The 8,326-nt window shown below is 38.5% G+C and overlaps 1 pseudogene; it reads right to left on the reverse strand.

Annotated features, from left to right (window-relative positions):
* Positions 1-623: 623 nt before the first annotated feature.
* LOC116881722 lies at positions 624-1,921 on the reverse strand (annotated as a pseudogene).
* Between the last annotated feature and the right edge of the window lie 6,405 nt (positions 1,922-8,326).

The following is an 8,326-nucleotide window of genomic DNA, read 5'->3' on the forward strand; positions in this document are numbered from 1 at the left end:
ATTCTATTTTTTTCTAAATTTCATTTGGTTGTTTTTTATATTTGGCATTTTGTTCTATAATTTCTGAAATTGTGCCAATTTGTTGAGACTTTCTGTTTTTTCCATTTGTTCATTTGTGTTTATAAATGAAGCATTTTCATTATGGTTGCTTTAAAAATCATGTCAGGGGCGCCTGGGTGGCTCAGTGGGTTAAAGCCTCTGCCGTAGGCTCGGGTCATGACCTCAGCGTCCTGGGATGGAGCCACGCATCAGGCTCTCTGCTCAGCAGGGAGCCTGCTCCCCCTCCCCCTTCTCTCTCTGCCTGCCTCTCTGCCTGCTTGTTATCTCTGTCAAATAAATAAATAAAAAATCTTAAAAAAAAAAAAAAAAGCTATGACACTAAAAAAAAAATCATGTCAGATGATTTTTTTTTTCATTTAAGAGAGGAAATATTTATTCAAACCTATCAGAGAAATGGACACCTTGGGTCTGTAACAAAGCACTGTGTTTTAAAACGTAGGTCAATAACTGTATATGAGACTATACATTGTTACATACAAATTAACTATTAGAGCACAACTTTTCAATGTTCAAAACAGAATAAGCTTCCCTGTAAAAGCAGCACCTTTGTAACATTTTTAACTTTAGTATTCTTCTTCTTCTTCATACTCTTCTTCAACAGAATCCATACCAGCTGCCTCATAATCCTTCTTAAGGGCAGCCCTATCCTCTTAGGTCTCAAAAAACTCTCCTTCCTCCATGCCTTGCCCCACGTAACAGTGAACAAAGGCACACTTGGCATGCATCAGGTCAAACTTGTGGTCCAGGTGAGCCCAGGCCTCAGAATGGCTGTGTGGTTGCTCAACATGCACACAGCTTACTGTAATTTGGCCAAGTCTCCACTAGGTACCACAGTAGGAAGCTGGTAATAAATGCCCACTTTGAAGCCAGTGGGGCACCAGTTCACAAAATGGATGGTATGCTTGGTCTTGATGGTGGCAACAGCAGCATTGACATCTTTGGTAACCACGTCGCAAATAGGCAGCAAGCCATTGCCATTTACCATGGCAGGGGTCATATTTCACCACCTGGTTGGTTGGCTCAAAGCATGCATTGGTGATTTCTGCTACAGAAAGCTGTTCATTGCAGGATTTTTCAGGTGGTGAAAATCCTGACTCCAGTAAGTGGAGTGTAGGGATAGGGCACCAGGTTGGTCTGGAATTCTGTCAGATCAACATTCAGGGCTCCATCAAATCTGAGGGAAGTAGTGATAGATGATACAATTTGACATGTCAACCTCTTTATGTTAGTGTAGGTTGGGTGTTCAATATTGAGGTTCCTGGGACAGATGTCATAGATGGCCTCATTGTCTACCATGAAAGCACAATCAGAGTTCTCCAGGGTGGTATGGGTAGTGAGGATGGAGTTGTAGACGTAATTACAGTTGTGGGAACATGGGGGGCTGGGTAAATGGAGAACTCCAACTTGGATTTCTTGCCATAATTGACAGAGAAGAAAGGTATACCCTGTCCAAAGCTGTAGAAAACCAAGAAGCCCTGAATACCTGTGCACTGGTCAGCCAGTTTCCAAATTCAGTCCAAGACAAGATCAGCGGTCTCCTTGCCAATAGTGTGGTGCCCTTTGGCATAGCAACTTCCTTGCCTGTGATGAGCTGCTCAGGGTGGAAGAGCTGGTGGTAGGTGCCAGTACAAACTTCATCAATGACTGTAGGTTCCAGGTCTATAAACTCTGCCTTGGGCACATGCTTGCCAGCACCCGTCTCACTGAAGCTGAAGAAGTCACCTCCTCTCCCAATGGTCTTGACACCTGGCATCTGACCATTGGGCTGGATACCGTGTTCTAGGCAATAGAGCTTCAAGCAGGCATTACCAATCTGGACAGCAGCCATTCAACATGGATGAACTGCATTTACACATAGTTGCTGCTTTGTGGCTGCTGAGCAAATACAGAAGACGAAGTGGAGAGACTGCTTCTTCTTACATTGCTACTCTTAGGTGGTCAATGTAAGAGAATCATTAAAAACCATGTCAGATAATTCCAATATCTATGTCATCTTGGTATTGGAATCTATTCATGGATTTTTTTCACTCAATTTTAAGTCTCTCTTCTTCTTTGCCTTGCTCCTGCTGAGGGTGGGTGGTGAAAATCCTGACTCCAGTAGCCCTCCTGTGACACCAGTCCAGCAGGAGGGGAAAGGCTACCACATTGCCCCTGAATGGGGGGTAGATGTCCAGTCTCCTGTGTGATTTATACTGACATTATGGAGCCTGGGAGTATTTTGTAATAGTCTGCCAAGAGTGGAAGTCTAGGCTCCACGTGACCTTAGCTAGAAGGAGGCGGGGGAGGACTACAGATTTTCTTTGGTGTTTGTCTGGAGTAGCGCGGTTATTGTCTAAAAGTATTCTTTTGTTAGGCTCCCTCCTTCCTATCTTTTGGCTAGAATGAAAACACTTTTTCCCCAGGCCTCTTCTTTTGTTTTGTTTTGTTTCCCAACACCTGTTGACATTTTCCCAGTTGCCAGCTCTCTAGCAACACGTATGGATGTATAAGACAAAAAACAAGACAAAACAAAACTCAAAAACCCAAGACTATCATCTTGGGTTCCAAGGTCCCTAGCCAGTCTACCTTCTTTATCAAATACCTTTCAGAGTCTTCTTTCATTTGTTTAATATATAATGTTTAGTCATTCTTAGCAGGAAGAAGAAGGAAAAAGTATATCTTTTGCATCTCCCTGGAACTGGAACATTCAACTGTTCTATTTATAATTATAAAGAGTTCATTCTTATTCTGATTGTTTTTTTTTTTTCCCAGAACATCTTATATCTTGTCTCTCTAATGACAGTAATTATAGTTGACTTTTTAAGTTGTTCTTTCTTCACACAATTTTCTATATTCTAGTTTCTTTAAATTCTTCTCCCCCTTCTGTTTTTCTGTACTAAGAATTCCAGGAACCATTTTATTTCTTTGGTAATTTATTTTCATATTATATCACAAGCATTTTCCATGTCACTACCCATCCTGCATAATTATAATTTAATACCAATTACTGTACTTGTTCATTTCTCATTCCCATGACTATTTTAGAACCTATAACATTCTTCATTTCATATTTTTAATTTTTTTAGAGTAGTTTTAGGTTCAGAACAAGCTTGAGATGAAGGTATAGAGATTTTCCATATACCCTATGAGCACTACCCATCAACGCAATGCATTTGTTACTAAGGATGAACCTACACTGACACAACATAATCATCCAAGGTTCATAGTTTACCTTAGGGTTCACTCTTGGTGTTGTACATTTTATGGGTTTGCACAAATGTATAATGACATATTTTCACCATTATAACATACAGAGTAGTTTCACTGCCCTAAAAATTCCTTATCCTCTATTTATTCTTCTCTCCCCTGTCCCATAAACTCTGGTAACCACTGATCTTTTTATTGTCTCCATTATTTTGTCTCTTCCGAAATGTAATACAGATGGAATAATACAGCATGTAACTTTTTCAGATTGATTTCTTTCACTTAGTAATATGCATTTATGTTCCTTCCATGTCTTTTCATACTTTAATGCATCATTTATTTTTAGAACTAAGTCTACTGCATTTTCTGAATATACCTCAGTTAATTTATCCATTCACCTACTGAGGGACATCTTGGTTGCTTCCAAGTTTTAGCAATTATGAATAAAACTACTATAAATACCTGTGTACAGATTTATGTGTGGGCATAAGTTTTCAACTTGTTTAGGTAAATACCAAGGAGCAAGATTGCTGGATTGTATCGATAAGAGTATGTTTAGCTTTGTAAGAATCCACCAAACTGTCTTCACAAATGGCTGTAGCATTTTGCATTCCCATTAGAAATGATAAGAGAATGTCTGCTCTTCCATATCCTTATCAGCACTTGGTGTTGTCAGTATTCTTGATTTCAGGCATTTTAATAAGTGTGATTCATTTAATTTTCATTTCTATGATGACATATGATGTGGAACATTTTTTTATATGCTTATTTTTAAATTTGCCTGAATTTCTTCTTTGGTGAAATGTTTGCTAAGGCCTTTGGCCATTTTAATTGGGTTGTTTTCTTACTGTTCAGTTTTGAGAGTTTTTTGTATATTTTGGTAACCTCCATTATCATTTGTGATTTTCAAATATTTTCTCCATTCTGTGACTTGTCTTCTAATGTTCTTGACATTGTTTTTCCCAGAAAGATTTTGATGAAGTCATGTTTATTGGTTATATATTTCATGGATTGTGTCTGCTGTTATAGCTTAAAAGGCATCACCATGCCGAAGGGCATCCCGGTTTTCCCCTATGTTATCTTCTAGGAAATTTATAAGGGGATTCATTTTTTAAAAGTGAGACACTAAAAATTTGATTGGAATTTCTGTATAAGTGGTCAGGGGTTATCAACCATCGGGTTTATTATAGTGTGAATATGTGAAAAGTTAGCTTTTTAAATTGAGGATGAAACACAATTGTTGATACACAGATGTCCCTTTTTTTCTGGGGGCTTTAGATTCTCTTATCCTCAGATATTGTGCCTTAGTCAAGAATAACCATAATCCCAGCTCCTTAACATTCTAAAAATGGGTGCAGCAAGAAAGCTGGGTGCCCAAATGTCTAGGTAGATTTTTCACCTCACATTATCCTCAACAGCTGTCTTTTCTTCCGTACATCTTCTCAGTATCTTCTCCTGTGTCTCATGGCTACACTCTCTCTCATATCACCAAAGACTCAGAGGGCTGTGTGTCTAGTCTCCCACCAACAAAAGGGATAGTTGACTGGTGTAAACATTCCATATCCATATTTTCAACCAATTCTTATGATTTCAACTTAAACCCTGGCCTACTACTACTGGGGTAAGCTGGGTTTCCAATCTTTGAGCATTTGGGGGATTCTATGTGAAAAAGTAGATTTGCCTTTTATTAGTATTAACCTCTGTAGCCACCCAAGTTATAACTTTCTCCACTAACCAAGAAAGTGATTGCTCGTCCATCTCATTTATATCCTGCAAATTGTTATAATTATTTATCTGCTATTATCTCTTTTCCTTTTCTCTTTATCTTTGTGAATTTTTTTTATCTTACTGACATTTTAATGGAATTTAAAGACGAAGAAATAAGTATGGATGGTCATTAGGCCATGTTAAGAAGTCTTACACTACCACTGTTTACAACAATCTATAAGATTTGCACTATATGTTAAAAATTCCTATTGAGTCACTAAATAGTTGATATTATATGCTAAATGAGGTTGATTAGCTATGATTTTCTTAACTTAGCTGAATACTGCAGTATATTTTCTTAATGTTCCATGTTTGAAACTATTATTCTTTAATCTTACATTAAGCTATGTATGCCAAGACTCATGAATAATATAATCACTAATACATAATTACATTTTTACCTTCAAAGGACCAAGTAAACTTCAAACAGACAATGGTAGGCTAAGACTATATGTTCATTTAAGAATAAATTTATTAAAATGAGAAAATACAAAACCAGGACTTATTAATCAATTTTGAATTTGTCTTGGTAATCATAAAATATAATGAAGAGTCATTAAAATTATTTCTAGGGCTTCATTTTTTATTTATAGTTTGAACTACTGAATTCATGTATTTGTATTATATTAGGTGAGTAAAAACACTTATCTTAAATGATAGTTCATTGACTTGTCCCTAACACTACTTAGTTCTCACTAGCCTATGGATTCAAATGATCCTATTAAAATTTAAATGCCCAGATCCTGCTGTTTTATTTCCCATAGTTACCTACTCAAAACTTAAGCCCTCTTTAAGGTAACGTCTCCCATCCCTTCAAATATTGCTGGGCTATTTCAGGAGATGAATCATCTGTCCATGGTATCAACGTGCATCATTGCTCCCTACCCTCTTAGCACTGCTTCCTTCATAAATCATCTCTTCTGATCCAAACTCAGTTTGGAACCTCAGCTCATTCTGGTTATTTTAAGATCTGACCAGCACTGTTACTTCTATGTGCCTCCGAAAGTTAGCTTTAGGCATCTTCTGTCCTTGTGTTAGTTGCTATCTGTTAATAGTTAATAGTTGCTTTTGTAGCTTCTGACTCAGTGCTGATGACTCCCACTGCTGCCGCTGGTCCAGGGTTTGCCCTGTGCCGCCTCTGACTTCTGCCATTCTGACAACCCACGGGTGCATGATTCTGCTGGAGCAGCCAGTTCTCAGTCTGGGGCGAGGTAAAAGGGAAATGGACTCCTCCTGTATGCACTGAGAGAACTTTATGATTCCAAAGGGAATGCTGTGTGCTTTTTTTTTTTTTTTTTTTTTTTTTTTTAAAGATTTTATTTATTTATTTGACAGAGAGATCACAAGCAGGCAGAGAGGCAGGCAGAGAGAGAGGAGGAAGCAGGCTCCCCGCTGAGCAGAGAGCCCGATGCGGGGCTCGATCCCAGGACTCTGAGATCATGACCTGAGCCGAAGGCAGCGGCCCAACCCACTGAGCCACCCAGGCGCCCCTGCTGTGTGCTTTTTAACATGTGGTGGCATTTAATAAACATCTCTCTGATTTCACTCATGGGCATTTTCTCTCTGAGGCTAGAACACACATTTTAGGTGGCAGTATCAGAAAAGTATCCAGACCTAGAACATAGACCTGTGATCCTAAGTTTCATTTGCCAGTGGTTTTCACCTGGAGATTATGTTGTACCCCCCCCCACTCTTCCCAGGGGACTTTGTCAATGTCTGGAAACACTTTGGTTGTCACTATTGCATCTAGTGGGTAGAGGCGAAGGATGCTCCTAAATGCTCCACAAAGCATAGGTCAGCTCACCTCTCCACAAGGAGTTATCGATCTCTGTGATAATATGGAAAGACCATATTACAATATGGATGGATGGGCCTAGAGAGTATGTTAAGTGAGATAAGACAGAGAAAGACAAATACCACATAATCTCACTTATGGGTGGGATCCAAAAAATGTAACAAATGAATAAACAAAGAAAAAGCACCTATATTATAGAGAACTAACTGATGGTTGCCAGTGGGGAGAGAGGTTGGGGGATGGGCAAACTGAATGAAGAGGAGTTGGAGACATGGGCTTCCAGTGAAGAAATGAGTAATTCAAGGGAATAAAAGGTACAGCACAGAGAACAGAGTCAATGCTATTGTAATAATGTTGTATAGTCACAGAGGGTAGCTACACTTGCAGTAAGCATAGCCTAACATACAAACTTGTCAAATCACTGTGTTGCACACCTGAAATTAACATAACATTATGCGTCAACTATACTCAAATAATAATAATCATTTAAAAAAGTCAACTGCATCAGGATTGAGAAAGCCTATCATGACAAATACAATGGAATGGGCAGACACACCACTGTTATGGCAAGGAAATCCTGAGAACTCTAATCTCTCCATGGATGACTCGGATTTTTTTTTCTGCAGAAATAAAAGCTTCAGAGATATCCTGAAATGAACTCACTGTATACCTGATTTTTAAGTACTGGAACGTTATAACAAGTTTCCCATGTAATGATGCCTACGGAATTTGTGGAATGACATGAGGGAACATACAAATCTAAATCCTAACATTTTAGCAAGTTTATTTCATATTAATTTTTGCCTCGCAAAAGATTTCTTTTGGTTTAAAAAATAAATTCAAACAAAGGGAGATAACTATGGGTTAAGATGGTATAATCTAGACTAATATGCCTCCTTTCAGCTGTCTTCAAAGGTGTAAATTTTCTACAAGTATGAAAATGTCCAAGAGCAGTAGAAACAAAGGCTAACAAGAGACCTCCTGGTAGCATCTGTAAGAATTTCTGATAAATGAGAATGAATTGAGATTAAAAGCTTCAGAATCTGAGTTAGAAGGCTCTGGCTGAATGGAAATGCATTAAATAACCCCTTAGCTTTCTTTTACTGTTTGGCATAGTTAGGGAGCACATTGGCTACACCAAACAGAAATCTGAGAATTCCTCTGCCACTTACGCCCACAGCCATGAGGTGAAAAATAAACTGTGCGACAGCCAGGAATATGTCTTCTTTCCCTTCTCTCATCTCCACTTCCCGTATTTCCTTTCCATCCATAACTTACAACTAATAAGTTGTAACTTCTTTACTTCCAATTCAGTATTGGAAGGGGAAAGGAGGGTGACAGCATTTTGTATGCTGAAATGTATATTTACAGCCATGAAAAAATACTAAGAGTAGAGGCAGGCATTCCGGCTGAGTCTCAGAAGGACTGCATACTTCCAGTTCTGTCCCGTATTGTATTTGGACAAAGAAATGCATGAAAACATTTCTTTGGCAAAGAATTTGGCCATCTCAAACTTAGCAG

This window comes from Lontra canadensis, unplaced genomic scaffold, assembly GCF_010015895.1.
Source record: "Lontra canadensis isolate GAN:19392208 unplaced genomic scaffold, GSC_riverotter_1.0 scaffold76, whole genome shotgun sequence".
In the NCBI taxonomy this organism is placed as follows: Eukaryota; Metazoa; Chordata; class Mammalia; order Carnivora; family Mustelidae; genus Lontra; species Lontra canadensis.